Raw genomic sequence first — 25,663 nt, 5'->3', positions numbered from 1 at the left:
CCTCATCTTAAACGGCATCGACTGCCGCTGTTATATTGATATATTTTTATGTATGATATGCTCATTATGAAAGTGCCGTATAATGGTGCCGTATCATATTAAACATATCCCAAATTAAAAACTTTAAGCTGACATCCCTTCTTGGTTATTTAATGGTCTGGTCTCTAACTATTGTGAGGTTGGTTGCTTGCCAAAACCTGCTTACTCTGCTGCTCCCGAGAAGCGCTAAGGACCGTGACCTCTTACACAAGAGGCCCTCACTTGCCCATTAAACAGGTCGTACCTACGTGGAGAGTAAATCAAGAACCTCTTAATTGTTTTTTTCTTTCTACTTTGGTGAAATGCTTCCCCAGAGAACTTCACCTACAGATGCAAGCTCTTCATTTGATCACTCTTTTGTTGCTGAGAATTTTCCTCCACTTAAGGAAATGCAGATGAGCTTTGTGATTTACATAAATTCCCAGAAAACCAGCACTAACACACGGTTTATTAACATGATTGCACTTTTCATGTAGCTTATTTTTATCCAGCTAATCGCTTAACCACCCATCAAGCAACATTATGGACTACATGTTCAAATTCTGTTGCTGCAGGATTATTTCGCTACGACAATACTGGTGGAATTAAGATCCTACATCTCTATGATGCAGTCTGGTCTGGCCTACTGACTGAGTGTCAATTATATGAAGCCAAATGTGGAGCATGAAGCTCTGCTTTTGTAAATGAGAAAATGTTCAGCATTAGTATGTCTCAAGATATTCACTCTCAAGCTTGAATGTTAGAAAGGTTTACATATTGCACAAACAGGTATGTTTTGGAGCTAAATGTTTTGAACCACAATAGTGAGGATATTGCAAGTCTAGCCATCATCTGTAGCCAGTGAAAGCATGAGGTAAGAGCCCTGAAAGGGTAGACTTCGGTCAGGCTTATCACTGTCTCCTGCCCTGCACGATCACAGACAGGGTGAAGGACTTTGATAGCCAGAGCTGTGAAGTCCGCTTCAGTTAGGAAAGCTAATAGGAATCTGTGTAATCAATACCTCACAGCTCATTTAAATGGCCAACCTAACTTAGGCATAAAGAGAAGTGAGTCGCCATAGATAATCAATTGCACTCTATGGGGGTAGCTCAGACAAGACTGCTGTCGCCAACAATCCCCAAGAGGGTAATGTCTCCACCCGTCTACCGCCATAAGTCAGACTCTACCTGGAAAACTGGAGAATACAGTGAATTATACTGAACAAAAATATAAATCCACTGTGTAAAGTGTTCATGAGCTAAAATAAAATATCTCAGAAATGTTCCATATGCACAAAATTATTATTTCTCTCAAATTTTGTGCACAAATTGGTTTACATCCCTGTTAGTAAGCATTGCTTCTTTGCCAAGATAATCAATCCACCTGACAGGTGTGGCATATCAATAAGCTGATTAAACAGCGTGATCATTAAATCAAATCAAATCAAATTTTATTTGTCACATACACATAAAATCAAATCAAATGTATTTATAAAGCCATTCTTACATCAGCTGATATCTCAAAGTGCTGTACAGAAACCCAGCCTAAAATCCCAAACAGCAAGCAATGCAGGTGTAGAAGCACGGTGGCTAGGAAAAACTCCCTAGAAAGGCCAGAACCTAGGAAGAAACCTAGAGAGGAACCAGGCTATGAGGGGTGGCCAGTCCTCTTCTGGCTGTGCCGGGTGGAGATTATAACAGAACATGGCCAAGATGTTCAAATGTTCATAGATGACCAACATGGTCAAATAATAATAATAATCACAGTGGTTGTCGAGGGTGCAACACATGGTTAGCAGATGTTAATGCGAGTGTAGCGAAATGCTTGTGCTTCTAGTTACGACCATGCAGTAATATCTCACAAGTAATCTAACAATTTCACAACAACTACCTTATACACACAAGTGTAAAGGAATGAATAAGAATATGTACATAAAGATATATGAATGAACGATGGCCGAACGGCATAGGCAAGATGCAGTAGATGGTATAGAGTACAGTATGAGATGAGTAATGAGATGAGATGAGTAATGTAGGGTATGTAAACATTATATAAAGCGGCATTGTTTAAAGTGACTAGTGATACATTTATTACATCCAATTTTGAATTATTAAAGTGGCTAGAGATTTGAGTCAGTATGTTGGCAGCAGCCACTCAATGTTAGTGATGGCTGTTTAACAGTCTGATGTCCTTGAGATAGAAGCTGTTTTTCAGTCTCTCGGTCCCTGCTTTGATGCACCTGTACTGACCTCGCCTTCTGGATGATAGCGGGGTAACAGGCAGTGGCTCGGGTGGTTGTTGTCCTTGATGATCTTTTTGGCCTTCCTGTGACATCGGGTGGTGTAGGTGTCCTGGAGGGCAGGTAGTTTGCCCCCAGTGATGCGTTGTGCAGACCTCACTTCCCTCTGGAGAGCCTTACGGTTGTGGGTGGAGCAGTTGCCGTACCAGGCAGTGATGCAGCCCGACAGGATGCTCCCGATTGTGCATCTGTAAAAGTTTGTGAGTGTCTTTGGTGACAAGCCGAATTTCTTCAGCCTCCTGAGGTTGAAGAGGCGCTGCTGTGCCTTCTTCACCACACTGTCAGTTTGTCCGTGATGTGTACGCCGAGGAACTTAAAACTTTCCACCTTCTCCACTACTGTCCCGTCGATGTGGATAGTGGGCTGCTCCCTCTGCTGTTTCCTGAAGTCCACGATCATCTCCTTTGTTTTGTCTCTAAACAGGTGCACCTTGTGCTGGGGAGAATAAAAGGCCATACTAAAATGTTCAGTTTTGTCATACAACCCAATGCCACAGATATCTAAAATGTTGAGGGAGCATGCAATTGGCAGGCTGACTGCAGGAATGTCCACCAGAGCTGTTGCCAGAGAATTTAATATTAATTTCTGTACCAACGTTGTTTTAGATAATTTGACAGTACGTCCAACCAGCCTCACAACCGCAGACCATGTGTATGGCATCGTGTGAGGGCGAGCGGTTTGCTGATGTCAACTTATGAATTGAGTGCCCCATGGTGGCGGTGGGGTTATGGTATGGGCAGGCATAAGCTACAGACAACAAACACAATTGCACAGAGATACTGTAAGGAGATTCTGAGGCCCATTGTCGTGCCATTCATCTGCCGCCATCACCTAATGTTTCAGCATGATAATGCACGCCCCCATGTCGCAAGGATCTATATACAATTCCTGGAAGCTGAACATTTCCCAGTTCTTCCATGACCTGCATACTCACCAGACATGTCACCCATTGAGCATGTTTGGGATGCTCTGGATCGATATGTACGAGAGCGTGTTCCAGTTCATACCAATATCCAGCATCTTATCACAGCCATTGAAGAGGAGTGGGACAGCAGACCACAAACAACAGCCTGATCAACTCCATGCGAAGGAGATGTCGCGCTGCATGAGGCAAATGGTGGTAACACCAGAGACAGACTGGTTTTCTTATACACGACCCTACTTTAAAAAAAAAGTATCTGTGACCAACAGATGCATATTTGTATTCCCAGTCCTGTGATATCCATAGATTAGGGCCTAATTTATTTATTTAAATTGACTGATTTCCTAATATGAATTGGCACTAAATAAAATCTTAGAAATTGTTGGATGACCTCTTGACTTTTTTCACATTTTGTTATGTTACAGCCTTATTCGACAATGGATAAATGCAAATACAAATCGCTTCAATCTACACACAGTACCCCATAATGACAAAGCGAAAACAGGTTTTTAGATATTTTTTTTGTCCCCAAAAAATGAAAAAAACATATCTTATTTACATAAGTATTCAGACCCTTTGCTATGAGACTCGAAATTGATCTCAGGTTTATCCTGTTTCCATTGATCATCCTTGAGATGTTTCTACAATCTGGATTGGAGTCCACCTGTGGTAAATTCTATTGACTGGACATGATTTGGAAAGGCACACACCTATATATACAGTTGACAGTGCATTTCAAAGCAAAAACCAAGCCATGAGGTCGACGGAATTGTCCGTAAAGCTCTGAGACAGGATTGTGTCGAGGCACAGATTTGGGGAAGGGTACCAAAAAATGTCTGCAGCATTGAAGGTCCCCAGGAACACAGAGGCCTCCATCATTCTTAAATGGAAGAAGTTTGGACCCACCAAGAATCTTCCTAGAGCTGGCCCCTCGGCCAATTTGAGCAATCGGGGAAGAAGGGTCTTGGACAGGGATGTGACCAAGAACCCGATGGTCACTCTCACAGAGCTCCAGAGTTCCTCTGTGGTGATGGGAGAACCTTCCAGAAGGACAACCATCTCTGCAGCACTCCACCAATCAGGCCTTTATGGTAGAGTGGCCAGACTCCTCATTAAAAGTCACATGACAGCCCGCTTGGAGTTTGCCAAAAGGCACCTAAAGGACTCTCAGACCATAAGAAACAAGATTCTCTGGTCTGATGAAACCTAGATTGAACACTTTGGCCTGAATGCCAAGTGTCATGTCTGGAGGAAACTGGCACCATCCCTACGGTGATGCATGGTGGTGGTATCATCATGCTGTCAGTATGTTTTTCAGTGGCAGGGAATGTAGGATGGAGGCAAAGATGAACGGAGCAAAGTACAGAGATCCTTAATCAAAACCTGCTCCAGAGCACTCAGGACCTCAGACTGGGACTAAGGTTCACCTTCCAACAGGACAATGACCCGAAGCACACAGCCAAGACAACACAGGAGTGGTTTCAGGACAAATCTCTGAATGTCCTTGAGTGGTCTAGCCAGACCCCGGACTTGAACCTGATCGAACATTGCTGGAGAGACCTGAAAATAGCTGTGCAGTGACGCTCCCCATCCAACCTGACAGAGCTTGAGAGGATCTGCAGAGAAGAATTGGAGAAACTCCAAGAAGACTCGAGGCTGTAATCACTGCCAAAGGTGCTTCAATAAAGTACTGAGTAAATGGTCTGAAATCTTATGTAAATGTGATATTTTATTTTTATAAATTTGCTAAAGAATCAAAATGTCTTTTTTTTTGCTTTGTCATTATGGGGTATTGTGTGTAGATTGATGAGGAAAAAACTGTTTAATCAATTTTAGAATAAGGCTGTAACGTAACAAAATGTGTAAGACGTCAAGGGGTCTGAATACTTTCCGAATGCACGGTATGTAATACATTCAGTGTAAAGGCATTATTCCAGGTTTGGGTTTATTGGAGAAAGTTAAGATAAACCAAAGCCCTCCACTACTAAAGTGATAGCCAATGAATTACCATGCAAAAGTATTGTTTGAGAGAATACAGGCCTCCAACATGACAACTAATAAGTGATTGTTTACATGTAAGGCTCCTTGTAAATCCATTTACAGCAGATTACAACAGATTTAACCCTATCTGTGTTGTTTCACAGATTACCAGTGTTGTATTGCAGTTTGACAATACACATGGAGAATGACAAATCATTTTTACGAACAAATGCACTGATAGGCATTGCTCCAGGGACGCTTCTCCATTATGTTTTGGTATAGAATTCCCCTGCATGACAGATGAGCATAACCCTACTTTGTTGGCTCATATCCCCCCTCTGACATAATATGATAATAACAATGATGACACTAGTAGTAATATATGCTGTTTAGCAGACACTTTTATCCAAAGAGTCATGCATGCATCCATTTTTTTTAGGTATGGGTGGTCGCTGGAATTGAACCCGCTATCCTGGCGTTGCATCCGCCATGCTATACCAACTGAGCTACAGAGACATGTTATTGTTCATCCATTATGGGTGATCCTTGCTTATGGCTCAGCCTTTTGAGGTTTTAAACCACACATGAACCCTGGCTACAGCTGTGCTGTTTAATACGTAGCTTACTATGACTCACTAAATACTCATTGTTTGTCAAATAGAACGTCAGCTTTTGTTTATTGTTATTGTGAAACCATTGCAGATGCTGTATGCATATGTTTACAGAAAGTGTGAGTTGTGAATAAAAGCCATTAGTGTCTATATTATCCCAGCAAGGCCTCTAGGACACAGGCTCTTTACATTTGTCTGCTAAGATAAGGAGGCAAAGTAAACTTAAGGTGAGAATTAACAAAGGCACAGGGTCAAGAGGTACCACAGTTGTAAATAACATGACAGGACCAGGCTAGGTGGCGGTGACATAGCCCTCCCCCGCTGTGAGATGTGCTGACAAGACCATGGTGCACACTGGTATGTATATTCACATACGTATCATTGGTTGTGTTTGCTGTTTCTAGCTTCTAACTGCAATATTTTTGAAGTTATCTACCTCTACACACGGTCTCCCTCTCACCTTTTCCCTGGCGGGGTTAATGGAATTTGAAACAGTTGTTCTCAAGTGTAGTAGGAATTATGGGGTATGGTGGGAATGCTTGGGAATGCTGTGACATCACATGGGATTACTCCCTTTTTGGCATCCAGGACCAAATCCACGAAGAGGAGCAGGAATGTTGGTCACTGTGACCACCGTGGTTGGGATCGGGAATTCCATTGGTCGGTGTCTTAGAGCAGGAGGAAGCTTCACTGACTGACCACCGTGGTTGGGATCGGGAATTCCATTGGTCGGTGTCTTAGAGCAGGAGGAAGCTTCACTGACTGACCACCGTGGTTGGGATCGGGAATTCCATTGGTCGGTGTCTTAGAGCAGGAGGAAGCTTCACTGACTGACCACCGTGGTTGGGATCGGGAATTCCATTGGTAGGTGTTTTAGAGTAGGAGGAAGCTACACTGACTGACTGCCCCCGTCTTTCATTCACACTTCTCCTCTGCACCGTCCTCGTCCAGCCTCGAAGGTAACAGCAGGCTTCTATTTTTACTCTCTGGCTCCGTCTTTCTGTCTATTTCGGGTGCTGCCGGGGTTATAAACTTCCCTTCAGGGTTTAAAGCCCTGCACTCAGGACTTTCAATGCCCTTGAAGTCCAGTAGTGTTGTATCTGTAATGTAAAGTGTTAGTTGCCAGTGGGTTAACGCCGCAGAACCTGAACAACAACAGAGGAGGATTAGAAGCAGCTTAATACTGTCCATGCTGTTTACCAGTACTGTAATTTCCGGACTATTAAGCGCACCTGAATATAAGCCGCACCCACTGAATTAAAAAATAAATAATATTTTGAACATAAATAAGCCGCACATGTCTATAAGCCGCAGTTGCCTACCGGTACATTGAAACAAATTAACTTTACACAGGCTTTAACGAAACACGGCTTGTAACAAAAATAAATATGCTTTAACGAAACACGGCTTGTAACAAAAATAAATAGGCTTTAACGAAACACGGCTTGTAACAAAAAATTTAAAATTAGCAGTAAGCTTTAGTTGTCTTTTTGCACTGAGTCAATTCCTCACGCTGCTGTTTCCAACGTCTTATCATCGACTCATTAAGACCAAGCTCCCGTGCAGCAGCTCTATTTCCTTTTCCAACAGCCAGATCAATCGCCTTCAACTTGAAAGCTGCATCATATGCATTTCTCCGTGTCTTTGCCATGATGAGGGTGACAAAATGACTACCGTAATCAGAATGATGGGAAGTTTGAGAGCGCTCGATTTAATCTAAACAGTAAACAAAAAAGTTGTTTGACCTTAACCCGTTCGGCAATTTCATTGGTCTAATGAAAGCTTCATGCCGCCAAAAAACTGAGCACGTCACAGAATGTGTTTTTTTGGATAAAAAAAAAATTGAAAGCTGGAAAAATCCATATATTAGCCGCGCCATTGTTTAAGCCGCGAGGTTCAAAGCCTGGGAAAAAAGTTGCGGCTTATAGTCCCGAATTTACGGTAGTTGTTTTCCTTTTTATAAATGTGGGTGTCAGTTCTTCTTCCAGCTGATCCTCCAGTGGTTCCCTCTCACCGCCTCCACTAGTCAATGTTTACACCATTACAACATTCATACAGAATCCAGACAGCAGCCCCATTGTTCATTTAGGAATACGTTAGAGGACAGAGTTTGCTCATCCTGAACTCCTATTATCACTGCTGACCTGATTATAAATGACAGCATGTTACTGCTGTGGGAGGTTTTCTTTATTATCACTGGTGCCAGCATCTGTGATAGCAGAGCCTATTGGCTGTGTGTATGAGGCTAATGCAACATGATCTACTCTACTCCAGGCAGTCATTGCTAGCAGCTCCATGGACAGCTTCCAGTACATACCTGTCTCTCCCTGTTGCCCTGATTGTCATGGCACCTCAAGGGTTCACTTACAGCCACACCTTCACACTGGCTGACTGTGTCTTATCACTCCAATGGACCACAAGACATGTTGTTGATCCTATGAAACCAAACCACATTCCCTTGCATCTGGCACAGATGAAAACGTTTGGCTATATTGTCTAATTACATTTAGCAGGCCTTCCTGGTCCCTGTTGCAGTGGTAGAGAGGTAATGACTGACAAAGCATTAAAAAACGCTATTACTTTGGCCCTGACCCAGACCTCAGTTTCCCCCCACAGCAGCTATACTTATTGAGAAATACTGTGCTCCACTAAATGTCAGGCACATAGAGACCATCTGTAATACAATGGTTAACCATTGAACAGCGGCCGCTGGAGGCCAGTGGTTATGTGGAAACACTTCCTGGTCTTTCCCTTCTCTCTGGGCTGTAGGTTCGGATTCATAATACACTCATCAAGAGTGTCACTTCTGTCAGGAAAGCAAGTCTCACTGTGTCAGATGCATATTGTGTGTATACAAAAATGTGTGTGTGCGTGTGTGTATGAGAGGCGGAGAGAGAGAGTGTTGAAGCTCTATGTCTCTAGGTCAGTAGATTGAGCTCTTGTGTTCCAAAACCAGTGTTAATCCTCCACTGTGGTCCACATTACCCACAGGAGGGAGGGGTGGGTGGCATGAGTCCCCCCCTACACCTGCTCCCTGACCTCACCCCCTTACCCCCTCACCCCCTTATCTCCTCAGCCCTCCCCCCGCCCACGTCAGGTGGTAGAGGGGTTTGTGATGCCAACAGGGTCACACGTGGGGGAGTGGTTCTGCACACACTGTCCTTAAATCCAGTTGTAATATTGTGTCGGGGAATGATGATGCCACTTTCTCTCTCAAAATAAAACATCACAGTGGTCACCATGTCATTTCATATCTGTGCCAGCCAGACATTAGTACTGCACCCTTACTATCAGCTTCTGACTCCTCTGGATTTGGCAAATCTGTTCTGTTCACTCATCTTCATGTGTTGCTCATTAAAAGCACATTGTAGTTTTTATGACTGTCCATGAATTGCGGTCATTGAAGTGCAGGGTTATAGAATTGCTTTTATAGAATCTTGCTGGCTGGCACTTGAGTCTGCAAGTAGCTTACCTAAGTCCACATGGCCATGTAGTTTTTAAGAGAATATCTATCCGAATTCACTTACTTAAGTGGTCCACCTTTTTTTATGCTGATAAAGTGTTGGAGCTTCCCTCTGGAATATATTGGGGTTAAATAAGAGTTAGCAGCGTTGCTCAATGCGTGAACATCTGGGCCAAACTTCAGAATGATAGATGCTGATAAAGTCTCTTGTTGACACTTTCTGTCGCGTTGTGTAATCTCTTAGGTGTCTGTGCACATGCACACGTGTGTGAGTGAGTGAGTGTGTGTGTGTGTGGTGTGTGTGTTTTTCATTAAGTATGTAAACAGATTCTATGGAGGAACAGGAGACGCAGGCAGAGTCAATCCCCACTGTGCTCGGCATGGAACTTAACTTGTAGCGAAAGGATTATTCTGGGGAGGGAAACTGAAGGTGACAGTGTATCGTCTAAATATAGTCCAGCCTGTCTCTGGGGTTCAGTTTCCTGGTGCCCTGCCCTCTCTCCTTCTCCCACTCCCTATCTTCTTCTCCCACTCCCTCTCTCTTCCATTGACAAGTGAACAGCAGTAAATGCAAAGGGAGTGGAGTGTTTGGAATTCCTGGAGTAGCAATGGTGCTCTCTTTTAGCACACAGGGGAACTGAGCTGCAGTGTGTGTGGTGTTCCCTCCCTGGTGAGGCTTTCACCTGTGGACATCCGCTGGGCTCGGGTTCCTGATTCTGTCAGAGCCCTGTCTTGATTGAAACCGAGGCCCAATGTTGTCTGTCTGTCTGTCTGTCTGTCTGTCTGTCTGTCTGTCTGTCTGTCTGTCTGTCTGTCTGTCTGTCTGTCTGTCTGTCTGTCTAGCTCCTCTTTCACGGCCATGCTGTTTGCTGTTGCATCTGTTGCTCCCTCGCCGTGTTGGAAAATACCATCAATCCAGATAATATGAATTACTTTTTCCCTATGGTACCAGACCAGTGGGGCCTGTACACCTTTGTTTTTAATTTTAAAATACGCACTCACACAGTTTCACTCTTTATTCAACTAGAATAACAGAAAAGCAGAACCAGACCATCAATTAAAAGCAAAGCAGAAACAATGTTAGCCTTTGATATTGTGAAGATTACACTGAGCCTCTTACAGAGAAAATACACAGACATGTGAAGGGTAAATGATGGCACATGTTCCAAATGAATGCTATTAAGACTGTACCTCATTGTTTCCTTTCATCAAAATGGTTGCTATGGTTCTCTTCAGTGGATACAGTTTTCTCAGAGCTGAAATCCAAGCAGTCTGCTAGCTAAGTCAGTCTACAGTACCCAGTGATGGCTTGTATGTAGACAGACTTGCTTAGAGAGCAAGTGATTTTATTCTCACCAAAAATACAATACAGAAATTGATAGATAATTTATTGTTTCCAGAAACTACCTTTCTTTCAGCACCAGCTTGTTGGGTTAAACTTAAGCAATGAGACTAAACTGTCTAACAGACCCACAGGGTTTCACCCTTGAAGGTCACTCTTTTCTAGGTGGCATAATTGGCACTTCCTGTGGGATTTGGTGGCTTTTCTCACCAGTGAAAACAGGTGAGGATAAACAGGTCTAGAAATCCTGTATGGCTTTGTCCCGTTGTACACAATGCTCTGTTCTCAGATTGAGATCCAAACCACGGTGTATTCTTACATTTACATTTTAGTCATTTAGAAGACGCTCTTATCCAGAGCGACTTACAGTAGTGAATGCATACATTTCATTTCATGCATTTTTTGTTGTTGTTGTGCTGGCCCCCCTTTGGGAATCGAACCCACAACCCTGGCGTTGCACACACCATTCTGGCGTTGCAAACACCATGCTGTACCAACTGAGCCACAGGGAAGCAAAAGTAAAGAGTATTTTTCCAAGCTTGATTTTGGTCAACTAACTATATTTTCGAGCCAGCCAGGAGTCAAACCTAGAATCTTCTGATCCGTAGTCAGACACGTTATCCATTGCGCCACTGGCCCCGTCTTGGATGTGGCGCTGCCCCTGTGGAAGATAAGATTTAGATGTCAGCGAGAATAATAGTACAGAGGGATTAGTTGTCTAATAATTCCCCCTAAACCTGAGCTGAGGCTGGAAGGCTACTTGAAAACAGAATCCCGGTGCAAGTGAGGCTATTATAACAGGATCATCTCAAAGTGCTCAGGTTTACTGGAATGGTCGGAAAAATAGAGAATGAGGGAGGGACAGACAGACAGGGAGAGTGAGAGAGACAGAGTGAGAGAGCCTGTATGCAGTGACCCAGACAGAGATCAAGTGCAGCTTGACTGAGCCATGACCTTCACAGGCTTCTTTGTCTTGTCATTTGGATACAGGGAGAATGCAGCTCCAGCTCTAATCCAACTCAAATTACCACAATGGCTCATGACAGCAGTCTAGTGCTTCCTTAGATCAAGAGGCCGCCGTCTCACTGTACTGCACACTGGACACTGTACTGAGCACTGGAGCATTGGAGGGGAGATGGCAATGCACTGGGAAAAGTGTGAGGCGGCAATGACTGTAGTGTTGGGGACAATATTCATGACATGGTGATGGTGATACATTTTTATCCTCCAACTGCTCAAGGGAATCTCTCTCTAACTGGTTCATTTCAGGGTGAGAAGAAGATTGTTGCATATCGCTCCTGGCTTTCATGGTAGCTACTTCTGTTGTTTTTACCAGTTAGTAATTGACTAAATCTCAAACTTCTCTCTCTCTCTCTCTCTCTCCTCTCTCTCTCTCTCTCTCTCTCTCCTCTCTCTCTCTCTCCTCTCTCTCCTCTCTCTCTCTCTCTCTCTCTCTCTCCTCTCTCTCTCTCTCTCTCTCTCTCTCAGCAGTATGGGGAGCACGTTAAGGGCCAAAAACATCCTCTGAAAATGTGTCCAGCTGGATTATCCATTTATTAGTTGATGTTTGTCATTATATTTCAGGAGTTATGCCACGTAACATGGGGTATGGACTTACCCCATACCCTATCTGTCGTAAACAAATAGGATGGTACAGCCCTCTTACATACATGTACACAACTCCTTTCTCCCAGAGGTCAGCTACAGTGAGGGAAAAAAGTATTTGATCCCCTGCTGATTTTGTACGTTTGCCCACTGACAAAGAAATGATCAGTCTATAATTTTAATGGTAGGTTTATTTGAACAGTGAGAGACAGAATAACAACCAAAAAAATCCAGAAATACGCATGTCAAAAATTTTATAAATTGATTTGCATTTTAATGAGGGAAATAAGTATTTGACCCCCTCTCAATCAGAAAGATATCTGGCTCCCAGGTGTCTTTTATACAGGTAACGAGCTGAGATTAGGAGCACACTCTTAAAGGGAGTGCTCCTAATCTCAGTTTGTTACCTGTATAAAAGACACCTGTCCACAGAAGCAATCAATCAATCAGATTCCAAACTCTCCACCATGGCAAAGACCAAAGAGCTCTCCAAGGATGTCAGGGACAAGATTGTAGACCTACACAAGGCTGGAATGGGCTACAAGACCATCGCCAAGCAGCTTGGTGAGCAGGTGACAACAGTTGGTGCGATTATTCACAAATGGAAGAAACACAAAAGAACTGTCAATCTCCCTCGGCCTGGGGCTCCATGCAAGATCTCACCTCGTGGAGTTGCAATGATCATGAGAATGGTGAGGAATCAGCCCAGAACTACACGGGAGGATCTTGTCAATGATCTCAAGGCAGCTGGGACCATAGTCACCAAGAAAACAATTGGTAACACACTACGCCGTGAAGGACTGAAATCCTGCAGCACCCGCAAGGTCCCCCTGCTCAAGAAAGCACATATACATGCCCGTCTGAAGTTTGCCAATGAACATCTGAATGATTCAGAGGACAACTGGGTGAAAGTGTTGTGGTCAGATGAGACCAAAATGGAGCTCTTTGGCATCAACTCAACTCACCGTGTTTGGAGGAGGAGGATTGCTGCCAATGACCCCAAGAATACCATCCCCACCGTCAAACATGGAGGTGGAAACATTATGCTTTGGGGGTGTTTTTCTGATAAGGGGACAGGACAACTTCACCGCATCAAAGGGACGATGGACGGGGCCATGTACCGTCAAATCTTGGGTGAGAACCTCCTTCCCTCAGCCAGGGCATTGAAAATGGGTCGTGGATGGGTATTCCAGCATGACAATGACCCAAAACACACGGCCAAAGCAACAAAGAAGTGGCTCAAGAAGAAGCACATTAAGGTCCTGGAGTGGCCTAGCCAGTCTCCAGACCTTAATCCCATAGAAAATATGTGGAGGGAGCTGAAGGTTCGAGTTGCAAAACGTCAGCCTCGAAACCTTAATGACTTGGAGAAGATCTGCAAAGAGGAGTGGGACAAAATCCCTCCTGAGATGTGTGCAAACCTGGTGGCCAACTACAAGAAACATCTGACCTCTGTGATTGCCAGCAAGGGTTTTGCCACCAAGCATAAAGTCATGTTTTGCAGAGGGGTCAAATACTTATTTCCCTCATTAAAATGCAAATCAATTTATATGACATGCGTTTTTCTGGATTTTTTTGTTATTCTGTCTCTCACTGTTCAAATAAACTTCCCATTAAAATTATAGACTGATCATTTCTTTGTCACTGGGCAAACGTACAAAATCAGCAGGGGATCAAATACTTTTTTCCCTCACTGTATGTGGGAGTTCCTCAGAAATGTCATACCAGAGGACCTGAACCTGACTGAGGAGGTCAAGGGTCGCTCTTCCTCTCCTCTTCTGTCGGTGGGAGATTCTGTTACTGTTCTCTCTCTTGTTCTCTCTATCTATCTCTCTCTTTCTCTCTCACCCCCTCTCTCTCTCTGGGCTGAGACTGGGAACACCATACAATGTAGTCACCAAGCTGAGTTATGAGAGTGGGAGACTATAGTTTAGATTTGAACCAAATGGACTCAACTGAGTTTACCTCAGGAACTAAAGTTCAGATTAGTTGGCCATAGTACAGTGTTGCAAACCGACTGCTAAAAGAGAAGACTCCATGTCTCATGTCTAAATGTACATGTCTGTGCATAGGGAGTAAGTAGGGAGTAGGTAGGGATTAGGTAGGTAGAGAGTACATAAGGAGTAGGTAGGGAGTAGGTAGGGAGTAGGTTGGTAGGGAGTAAATAGGGAGTAGGTTGGTAGGGAGTAGGTAGGTAGTGAGTATATAGGGAGTAGGTAGGGAGTAGGTAGGTTGGGAGTAGAAAGGTAGGTAGTACATAGGGAGTAGGTAGGGAGTAGGTAGGTAGGGAGTACATAGGGAGCAGGTAGGGAGTAGGTAGATAGGGAGTAGGTAGGGAGTAGGGTAGGTAGTGAGTATGTAAGGAGTAGGTAGGGAGTACATAGGGAGTAGGTAGGGAGTAGGTTGGGAGTAGGTAGGGAGTAGGTAGGTAGGGAGTACATAGGGAGCAGGTAGGGAGTAGGTAGATAGGGAGTACATCGGGAGTAGCTAGGGAGTAGGTAGGTAGGTAGTAGGTAGGTAGGGAGTACATAGGGAGTAGGTAAGTAGGGAGAAGGTAGGTAGTGAGTATATAGGGAGTAGGTAGGGAGTAGGTAGGTAGGGAGTACATAGGGAGCAGGTAGGGAGTAGGTAGATAGGGAGTACATCGGGAGTAGCTAGGGAGTAGGTAGGTAGGTAGTAGGTAGGTAGGGAGTACATAGGGAGTAGGTAAGTAGGGAGAAGGTAGGTAGTGAGTATATAGGGAGTAGGTAGGGAGTAGGTAGGTAGGGAGTACATAGGGAGCAGGTAGGGAGTAGGTAGATAGGGAGTACATAGGGAGGACCTAGGGAGTAGGTAGGTAGGTAGTATGTAGGTAGGTAGGTAGGGAGTACATAGGGAGAAGGTAGGGAGTAGGTAGGGAGTAGGTAGGTAGGGAGTACATAAGGAGTAGGTAGGGAGTAGGTAGGGGTAGGTAGGTAGGGAGTACATAGGGAGTAGGTAGGTAGGGAGTAGTTAGGGAGTAGGTAGGTAGGGAGTAGATAGGTAGTACAGTAGGTAGGTAGGGAGAATATATGTAGTAGATAGGTAGGGAGTAGGTAGGTAGTAGATAGGTAGGGAGTAGGTAAGGAGTAGGTAGGTAGGAAGGGAGTTGGTAGGTAGTAGTAGATAGGGTGTAGGTAGGGAGTAGGTCGGGAGTAGGTAGAGAGTTGGTAGGTAGGGAGTAGATAGAGAGTAGGTAGGTAGAGAGTAGGTAGGTAGGGAGTACATAGGGAGTAGGGAGAGTGTAGGTAGGTAGTAGGTAGGTAGGGAGTAGGTAGAGAGTAGGTAGGTAAGTAGTAGGTAGGGAGTAGGTAGGTAAGTAGTAGGTAGGGAGTAGGTAGGTAGTAAGTAGGGAGTAGATAGGTAAGTAGTAGGTAGTGAGTAGGTAGAGAGTAGGTAGGAAGTAAGTAGGGAGTAGGTAGGTAAGTAGTAGGTAGGGAGTAGGTAGGTAGGGAGTAGGTAGGTAGTAAGTAGGGAGTAGGTAGGTAAGTAGTAGGTAGGGAGTAGGTAGGTAGGGAGTAGGTAGGTAATAAGTAGGGAGTAGGTAGGTAGTAAGTAGGGAGTAGGTAGGTAAGTAGTAGGTAGGTAGTAGGTAGGTAGGGAGTAGGTAGGTAAGTAGTAGGTAGGGAGTAGGTAGAGAGTAGGTAGGTAAGTAGTAGATAGGGAGTAGGTAGGTAAGTAGTAGGTAGGGAGTAGGTAGATAGTAGGTAGGTAAGTAGTAGGTAGTTAGAAAGGAGGTAGGTAAGTAGTAGGTAGGGAGTAGGTTGGTTGTAAGTAGGGGGTAAGTAGGTAAGTAGTAGGTAGGGAGAAGGTAGACAGTTGGTAGGTAGGGAGTAGATAGGTAGAGAGTAGGTAGGTAAGTAGTAGGTAGAGAGTAGGTTGGCAGTAGGTATGTCTAAGTAGGGTGTAGGTAGGTAAGTAGGGAGTAGGTAGAGGGTAGGTAGGTAAGTAGTAGGTAGGGAGTAAGTAGAGAGTAGATAGGTAACTAGTAGGTAAGGAATAGGTAGAGAGTAGGTAGGTAGTAAGTAGGGAGTAGGTAGGTAAGTAGTAGGTAGGGACTAGGTAGAGAGTAGATAGATAAGTGGTAGGTAGGGAGTCAGTAGGTAGAGAGTTAGGGAGTAGGTAGGTAGAGAGTAGATAGGTAAGTAGTAGATAGGGAGTAGGTAGGTAGAGAGTAGGTAGGTAAGTAGTAGATGGGGAGTAGGTAGGTAGAGAGTAGGTAGGTAAGTAGTAGGTAGGGAGTAGGTATGTAGGTAGGTAGGTAGGTAGGTAGGTAGGTAGGTAGGTAGGTAGGTAGATAGGTAGGTAGGTAGGTAGGTAGGGAGTAAGTAGGTAGGTAGGTAGGTAGTAAGTAGGGTGTAGGTAGGTAAATGGTAGGTAGGGAGTAGGTAGGTAAGTAGTGGTTAGGGAGTAGGTAGAGAGTAGGTAGGTAAGTAGTAGGTAAGGAGTAGGTAGGTAGGTAGGTAGGTAGGTAGGTAGGTAGGTAGGTAGGTAGGTAGGTAGGTAGGTAGGTAGGTAGGTAGGTAGGTAGGTAGGTAGGTAGGTAGGTAGGTAAGTAATTTCCGGACTATAAGCCGCAACTTTTTTCCCACGCTTTGAACCTCGCGGCTTAAACAATGACACGGCTAATATATGGATTTTTCCCACTTTAAATATTTTTGCCCCCAAAAAACACATTCTGTGACGTGCTCAGTTTTTTGGCGGCATGAAGCTTTCATTAGACCAATGAAATTGCCGAACGGGTTAAGGTCAAACAACTTTTTTGTTTACTGTTTAGATTAAATCGAGTGCTCTCAAACTTCCCATCATTCTGATTACGGTAGTCATTTTGTCACCCTCATCATGGCAAAGACACGGAGAAATGCATATGATGCAGCTTTCAAGTTGAAGGCGATTGATCTGGCTGTTGGAAAAGGAAATAGAGCTGCTGCACGGGAGCTTGGTCTTAATGAGTCGATGATAAGACGTTGGAAACAGCAGCGTGAGGTATTGACTCAGTGCAAAAAGACAACTAAAGCTTACTGCTAATTTTTTATTTTTTGTTACAAGCCGTGTTTCGTTAAAGCATATTTATTTTTGTTACAAGCCGTGTTTCGTTAAAGCCTATTTATTTTTGTTACAAGCCGTGTTTTGTTAAAGCCTGTGTAAAGTTAATTTGTTTCAATGTACTGGTAGGCACCTGCGGCTTATAGACATGTGCGGCTTATTTATGTTCAAAATAATACTTTTTTTTTTAATTCAGTGGGTACGGCTTATATTCAGGTGTGCTCAATAGTCTGGAAATTACGGTAGTAGGTAGGGAGTAAGTAGGTAATAAGTAGGGAGTAGGTAGGTAAGTGGTAGGTAGGGAGTAGGTAGGTAAGTAGGAGGTAAGGAGTAGGTAGGTAGGTAGCTGTTAATTGTTACGTGAGGAGTTTGAGACCAGGCCAGGGCAGCTCTTACCCCATCCGGTTTTGTTTTTGTTTGTGGCCCATCTTATCAAGCACCCCTGTGATGGTGCCTCCTCTCCATTGGTGGGGGAGAGAAAAGGGGGACCCCGGGTTGCAATCCCCTTGTTGTTGTTCTGTGTCGCCCACACACTCTTCCCCCTGTGAAGGTCCTGCAGGCCTCTCGAGCCACAGCGGCGTTTGTGTAGGTCTGCCTCCCATTCACAGAACTCCATTCACATTCTGGGAGACCTGGGGGTGGGTGTCAAACTGGCAGCAGGCCTTTTTGTCAATGAATGCCCTGCACACCATCCCACAGGCCTCTCTCTGTGCTGCCTATACATTCTATAGGCCAGGCCCAGGACTGCATTTTGATAAATGGATGGACATGGGGGTGCTTGGTGATGATTTGATGGAAGTAGTGAGTATGTAGTGTGAAGTGAAAAGATAATGTTTTTAAATGCTTTGGCATAGTGCTCCACTTAACCCCAGGAGATTTCACTCATCTGTTAGATCCAGCTCTGGAGTTTTCTCCATTCTCTTACCCCCTCAGGTGCACCCCAAACCTGAGCTCATCAAAGGCTTCCCATTGTTTTACAGTTAGAAACTTGGGGGAGTTTACAATGTTAAGTCTCTGTTCGAGAACTTAACTCGGCTGCTTGTTTCCCCCACTTCCCTCTGAATGGGGGTTAATGAATACTTTATTGCCACTTTACTGTGTGTATCTCAGTGAGCGTATTCCTCCCCCCCCCCCGCCCCCAAGAGATGTCCCGTAGAGTTTCCCAGAGTATCACGACAGCCTCTTTTGCATTTCCTTTCTGTGTGATACAAACGGATCCAGAGTCCGAGAAAAAACACTCACCCATACGCTGAGAGAGATAGAGAGAGAACATCCCTGGTCATTCCCAACTCCTCTGATCTGGTGGATTCACTAAACACAGATGCTTTTTTTTTTTTTTTTTACGAATTCTAAGTGTTGGAGTGTTACCCTGGCTAAATTAAGAAAATTGTGCCGTCTAGTTTGCTTAATATAAGGTATTTGAAATTATTTATACTTTTAACGCTTAAGTATATATTAGCAATTACATTTACTTTTGATACTTAAGTATATTTAAAACCACGTACTTTTAGACTTTTACTCAAGTAACATTTTATTGGGTGACTTTCACTTTTACTTGAGTAATTTTCTATTAAGGTATCTTTACTTTTACTCAAGTATGACAATTGAGTACTTTTTCCACCACTGGAGAGAGAGTGTAAGAATAACACTCTCCCAGTCCCTCTCAGTCAGTGTTGGTTCACAGACTCGCTCTCTCTCTTGATACAGTATGGATAACATTTAATCCACAGTTGTACTTTTACACTTGCCCAGTTTAGACATGTTTATGCTGTATCTTACAGGATATGACTAGAGAGAAATAGTGAGAGAACAGGATGAGAGACAGAGAGTGTAAACGATTGGAGGAGGATAGGGATGGAGTGAATAAGCTGTTTGGGAGCAGAGAATTGGGAGTACTGATTGCATTGGGATTCAACTGTTGCCTTGTCTGTAAGTGTACATAGTGGGGCCATGGCTGCATGCAGTCACTTCCCTGGAGTTGATGTGAAATCAGGCAGGAGTCCATGTGTTTCTCACCATTCAGGTTTTATTTCTGCTGCCTTTAGTGCCAGTATTAACAAACTACTGTCGGTTTACAGATATCATCACCCACTTTGTAATGTTGCTTTTTCTTCTCTGCCCCCATTGAGAAAAATACAGCTTAAGTTAAATGACATTTCACGGCTGTAAGGATGACCTTTGACTATTTTAATCAATGTTATTAACTAAATGCACCTCGTCATTTTCCGTTATGGGGAGGAGGGTGTGTGACCATGCAGAGGAAGGTGCCCGGGTGGACTCTGTCCATGTCTTTTAAATGCAACCCGTCCTCTCAGCAGAAATAAGGCCGAGTTGAGCTAGTGAAGCCCAGTGTTTCCCCTATATATAAATTGTGACTGCCACTGAAAAAAAATAACATTTTATATACGGTACCAGAGGAAAGTTTAGACACACCTACTCATTCAAGGGTTTTTCTTTATTTTCTACATTGTATAATAATAGTGAAGACATCAAAACTATGAAGTAACACATATGGAATCACGTAGTAACCAAAAAGGTGTTAAACAAATCAAAATATATTTTATATTTGAGATTCTTCAAAGTAGCCACCCTTTACCTTGTCACCTTGTCACAACACAACTGATTGGCTCAAATGCATTAAGAATGAAATCATTTCCACAAATTAACTTTTAACAAGGCACACCTGTTAATTGAAATGCATTCCAGGTGACTACCTCATGAAGCAGGATGAGAGAATGCCAAGAGTGTGCAAAGCTCTCATCAAAACAAAGGGTGGCTATTTTGAAGAATCTCAAATATAAAATACACTTTTTTGGTTACTACATGATTCCATGTGTGTTATTTCATAGTGTTGATGTCTTCACTATTATTCTACTAATAATAGTGAACAAAAGTGAAGATTATTCACCCCCCCATACCCAAAAGCCTTTCCCAAAACGTTTTTGTTGGAAATAAAATTGCTATTTAATGCTGTCTCCAGAAGAGGGTTTACCAGAATTAGGGTTTGTATCAGCTCTAGGGAGCAGTAGTGACCTTGAGGAGTCCTGTTGGGTTAATTTGGTGTGACTCTATCTCTCTCTCTCTCTATTTCTCTATTTCTCTCTCTACTCCACTTGGCTCCTGTTGTCTTTACTAATCAGCACTACACATGGATGTGTTGCCATGGTGAGAGCGAGAGAGGTTGTGGATCTGCTGTTCCAACCCCATGCCAGTCCCTATACCAGCCAGGTCTCTCCATGCCAGTCCCTATACCAGCCAGGTCTCTCCATGCCAGTCCCTATACCAGCCAGCTCTCTCCATGCCAGTCCCTATACCAGCCAGGTCTCTCCATGCCAGTCCCTATACCAGCCAGCTCTCTCCATGCCAGTCCCTATACAAGCCAGCTCTCTCCATGCCAGTCCCTATACCAGCCAGGTCTCTCCATGCCAGTCCCTATACCAGCCAGGTCTCTCCATGCCAGTCCCTATACCAGCCAGGTCTCTCCATGCCAGTCCCTATACCAGCCAGCTCTCTCCATGCCAGTCCCTATACCAGCCAGCTCTCTCCATGCCAGTCCCTATACCAGCCAGGTCTCTCCGTGCCAGTCCCTATACCAGCCAGGTCTCTCCATGCCAGTCCCTATACCAGCCAGCTCTCTCCGTGCCAGTCCCTATACCAGCCAGCTCTCTCCATGTCACACGTCCGTTGTCATTGCCAGGAACGCCCAGGTCTGGTTCAGACTAAGAGCTGGAAAAAATAACGGGCCATTATGAAAAGAAAGTCTGGCAGGTTTGCGAAATCTCCCAAACAACTCAGAAATAACTTTATTATGGTTCAACTTGTTATGATTTATGTGGTGTTATTAGAAAAGAGAAAGAGTATCTTGTTGTGGAAGCCAATGGCAGCTGAGACTTCAGCCCAGTGGTTTTAGTGTCATGAAGGCAATAGCAATGGGAAATGTTTTAACATACAGTAATTACATTCAAAAAGCTATGAGAGACATATACAGTAAATCAATAGAGGATCTTAGTAGTGCTCTCTGGGGCTTTCATGACCTCCTTTCAAATATAACTTCGTAAGATGTTTTGCCATTTACTTTAGAGTTGTAGTACAGTGAAATGGTTAATGGTCAACTGAAGGCTTTGTGTTAAAATATGATGGCCTACTTTTTCTCTCTATTTTCTCATTGTCTCCAAAGGTGTATTCTGTCAACCCCTTAGCTTAGTGTTTTTAGGTCCAGAGTGAAACTGAGAGTTGGTTTTGGATCACATGTTGAGTCCTTTCACAGTCGTGCTTCTGGCTCAGTGGAGCTCAGTTATTGTCCGCTGTTCAACAGAACCCCGATTCTCACTCTCAGTAACATGCTTAAGTTACCTGCCAATGGCTGCCATTTGAGATGGAGAGGAGATTCACTTCATCAGATTATTCAGAGAGACAGCTGAAACACATTTTTTAAAAGAGCTGTCATGACCTCTGGACAACCTGTCATTGAGTTTTATACTTTCCTGTATCACACACGATAAGGCTTTCCAGCTGTTTGTGACAGATACTTTCACATTGGATTAAGAACATATTGATCTGCATCAGTCTGACCTTGGTTGATGTGACAACCAGAAGACCCATGGGCACTGTTGGACTGTTTTCCTCTGTGCCCTAGGAGGCTGGCACAAATGTGCACCACAATCCCATTTGATTAACTAAACAACCTTTCATCCATTCAACAAGATTCTAAGTAGAGAAAGTATTTCCTTGTGTTATCAAAATGCCTCTCTGTCTGTGTGCAACCACACATTGTTTGTGGTTTGTGTAATGGGAATCTGCAGGACAGCATATCTGAATCTTATGAATGGAGGTGTAAGGCAGTGGGTCCGCGGAGGTACTGCAGATCTATATATATAAAGAAAACATTTCATTTTTATTTTATGAATATTTCTAACAACAACAGATGAAACATATTTTGGCTAAGGGATCCGTGGAATATGTTTATAGGTGTAATACAATACAATGTCATCATATTAAAGGAACTATATGTAATATTTTTGCAATGTAATGTCCTTAATATATCCACAGTAATAGTGGAATGATAGTGTTTCACAATATTTCTTCCCCAAAAATGTTATTGTGTCACAAAAGGTGCCGTGTTGAATTGACCAAACTGCAGCGGGAATGTGGATACTCATTCTTTTAATGAAATACGTAAAGCATCCACAGAAAAAACAAACAATAAACGATACTCACGACCAAACCGTGTGGCAGGCTAAACAAGCAGTGCTCACAAACAATTACCCACAAACACACCCTACTAATATAGGACTCCCAATCAAAGGCAACTCAACACACCTGCCTTCAATTGGGAGTCCAATCCCAATTAACTCTACATAGAAAACAAACCTAGAACCTATACCCACAACTAACTAACTACACCTAGAAATACATAAACACAGAGCAGTGCCCAAAACCCCCAGAATACATAAATAAAACACCCTACTACCTACACCACCACCCCAAACCATATAAAATAAATACCCTCTGCCACATCCTGACCAAACTCCAACAACAAATAACCCTTAACTGGTCAGGACGTGACAGTACCCCCCCCCCCCCCCCCTAAAGGTGCAGACCCCGGAATGCACCTAAAAGAAAAAACAAACCCCCCAAACAAAAAATATCCCCCTAAACAATAAGGGAGGGAAGGGAGGGTGGCTGCCATCAACGACGGCACTGTGCTACACCCTCCCTCCCCAACCCACCTATCCTGGAGGTGGCTCAGGTGCAGGACGTGGACCTCGCTCCACCTTCGGCGTCGCCCACTTCGGTGGCGCCGATAGCTGCGCCGGGCAGACGGGCCACTCGGGCTGGGCCGGAGGACAGGCGGGCCACTCGGGCTGGGCCGGAGGGCAGGCGGGCCACTCGGGCTGGGCTGGGCCGGAGGGCAGGCGGGCCACTCGGGCTGGGCCGGAGGGCAGGCGGGCCACTCGGGCTGGGCCGGAGGGCAGGCGGGCCACTCGGGCTGGGCCGGAGGGCAGTCGGGCCACTCGGGCTGGGCCGGAGGGCAGTCGGGCCACTCGGGCTGGGCCGGAGGGCAGTCGGGCCACTCGGGCAGACCCGGGCAGTCGGGTCACTCGGGCAGACCCGGGCAGTCGGGCCACTCTGGCAGACCCGGGCAGTCGGGCCACTCTGGCTGACGCACTAGATGCCTGATGCGTGGGGCTGGTATTGGATGTGCCAGTCTGGGCACACGCATCTTCGGGCTAGTGCGGGGAGCGGGAACAGGCTGAACAGGACTAGGCTGACTACTGGGAAGCTTGGTCCAGGTTGCTGGTGTTGGTCGTGCCAGACTGGAGGTACTCACTTCCGGGAAAGCACGTGATCGCACCGCCTGCACAACCCGTCCTGGCTGGATGGAACTAGTAGCCCTGCACGAGCGGGGTGATGGTGCAGGGCTGTGCGTGCGTGTAGGCGAGATAGCGTCGTGTTTCGCTGAGGTGCGCACTCTCACCTCCCTACGCATCTCCACATACTCACGGGTAGCTGGCTTATGGCTCTTCCTAGACCTAGCCAAACTACCCATGTGCCCCCCCCTAAAAAAATCTCGGGGGTGCCTCTCCGGCTTCCTCGCCAGCACGTTCATGGCTTCAAAACGCCGCCTCTCAGCCTTCGCTTCCTCGATCTCCTCCCGTGGGCGACGGTATTCCCCAGCCTGATGCCAAGGTCCAGCCCCATCCAAAATCTCCTTCCAAGTCCATCTCTCCCCATAGTCCATATACTTAGCGTGCTCCTCCTCTCTCCGCTGCTTGGTCTTGGTTTGGTGGGTAATTCTGTCACAAGATTCGTAGTGGAGAGAAGACCAAGGCGCAGCGGGAATGTGGATACTCATTCTTTTAATGAAATACGTAAAGCATCCACAGAAAAAACAAACAATAAACGATACTCACGACCAAACCGTGTGGCAGGCTAAACAAGCAGTGCTCACAAACAATTACCCACAAACACACAGACAAACACACCCTACTAATATAGGACTCCCAATCAAAGGCAACTCAACACACCTGCCTTCAATTGGGAGTCCAATCCCAATTAACTCTACATAGAAAACAAACCTAGAACCTATACCCACAACTAACTAACTAAACCTAGAAATACATAAACACAGAGCAGTGCCCAAAACCCCCGGAATACATAAATAAAACACCCTACTACCTACACCACCACCCCAAACCATATAAAATAAATACCCTCTGCCACATCCTGACCAAACTCCAACAACAAATAACCCTTAACTGGTCAGGACGTGACATATTGGGCACACAAAAAATTCTATTCTAATGGTGCAGCCTTCTTATTGGTCAACAAAAGATAGACCATCTCCTGTTGTCAAATTGACATAAATGCACTGTAATTCAAGCTTTAAAACAGTGTTTTGTTTTCTCTCTGCCTTATGGCAAAATGTGTAGAATGTCTGGATTTTGGCTTTAAAGCTGCAGCAACAAAAAGTATCTCTGCCCCATGACAGAATGTTTAGAATTGCAGGAAATTAGCTGGAAAAGTCAAACATTTTGCAAAATGTTTTCCTTCCCAGGGCCCGAGACGGTTCATCCGGCCATGCACTGCCAAAGTCATAGTTAATCTCTTTGTATGCAATTTTTTTCTCACTTCTCACAATAAATCTATTTATTTTTCTCCACACAGCAGTTGTCCCACATCAAATCATAGCTGTGTTGGGCCAGTAACCAAAAGGTTGCTAGATCGAATCTGTCATTCTGCCCCTGAACAAGGCAGTTAACCCACTGTTCCTAGGCTGTCATTGTAAATAAGAATTTGTTCTTAACTGATTTGCCTAGTTAAATAAAGGTTAAATAAACAAAATAAGGGAGTCCCTGATGAATTTGCTATCACAATCACAAAAGGGGTCCCTGACCTCAAAATGTTTGAGAAACCCTGGTGTAAGGTACTCAGTTTCAGAGTAACTTAAACGCAAGTTCTCACTTCATTATTTAGAAGCATGTGAGGAAATAGAAACGGTCTGGAGGTCAATGGTAGTAGACATCGTCTGTATAAGCAGTTTTCACAGGTAATGTATCAATGTCAACACAGTCTGGTTTAGAGTGGATGGATAATCCAGGTTGTTCTCTCTCCATTCTCAGCTTTACAGTAAACCAACACTATCTGCACACTGGATAAAAACAGATAGGTTTGAATGCTGTCAAAGTCGTGTTCTATCACAACTTGAAACTTAATAATGAAATTCCCCACATATATATGTATATTAACTCAATTTCTGAATGACATAAAAGAACATTCCAATAAATCTATTTTTTTTTCTCCACACAGCAGTTGCCCCACGTCAAATCATAGCTGAGACCATGTGGGTTTAGTGCAT

The 25,663-nt window shown here is 44.4% G+C and overlaps 1 protein-coding gene and 1 non-coding gene across 3 annotated transcripts in view; one reads left to right on the top strand and one right to left on the bottom strand.

Annotated features, from left to right (window-relative positions):
• Window positions 1-25,663, top strand: part of LOC106565754 (semaphorin-3F) — an 89,884-nt gene that overhangs the window by 8,536 nt on the left and 55,685 nt on the right. The window lies entirely within an intron of this gene.
• On the bottom strand, window positions 11,202-11,274 carry trnar-acg (transfer RNA arginine (anticodon ACG)). Its single transcript has one exon. It is a non-coding gene; the product is annotated as a tRNA-Arg (tRNA).

The sequence above is a fragment of the Salmo salar genome, chromosome 12 (assembly GCF_965601325.2).
Source record: "Salmo salar chromosome 12, fSalSal1, whole genome shotgun sequence".
NCBI classification, from domain to species: domain Eukaryota; kingdom Metazoa; phylum Chordata; class Actinopteri; order Salmoniformes; family Salmonidae; genus Salmo; species Salmo salar.
The sequence above is the reverse complement of the archived record's forward strand: the minus strand, read 5'-3'. Positions and strand labels throughout refer to the sequence as shown.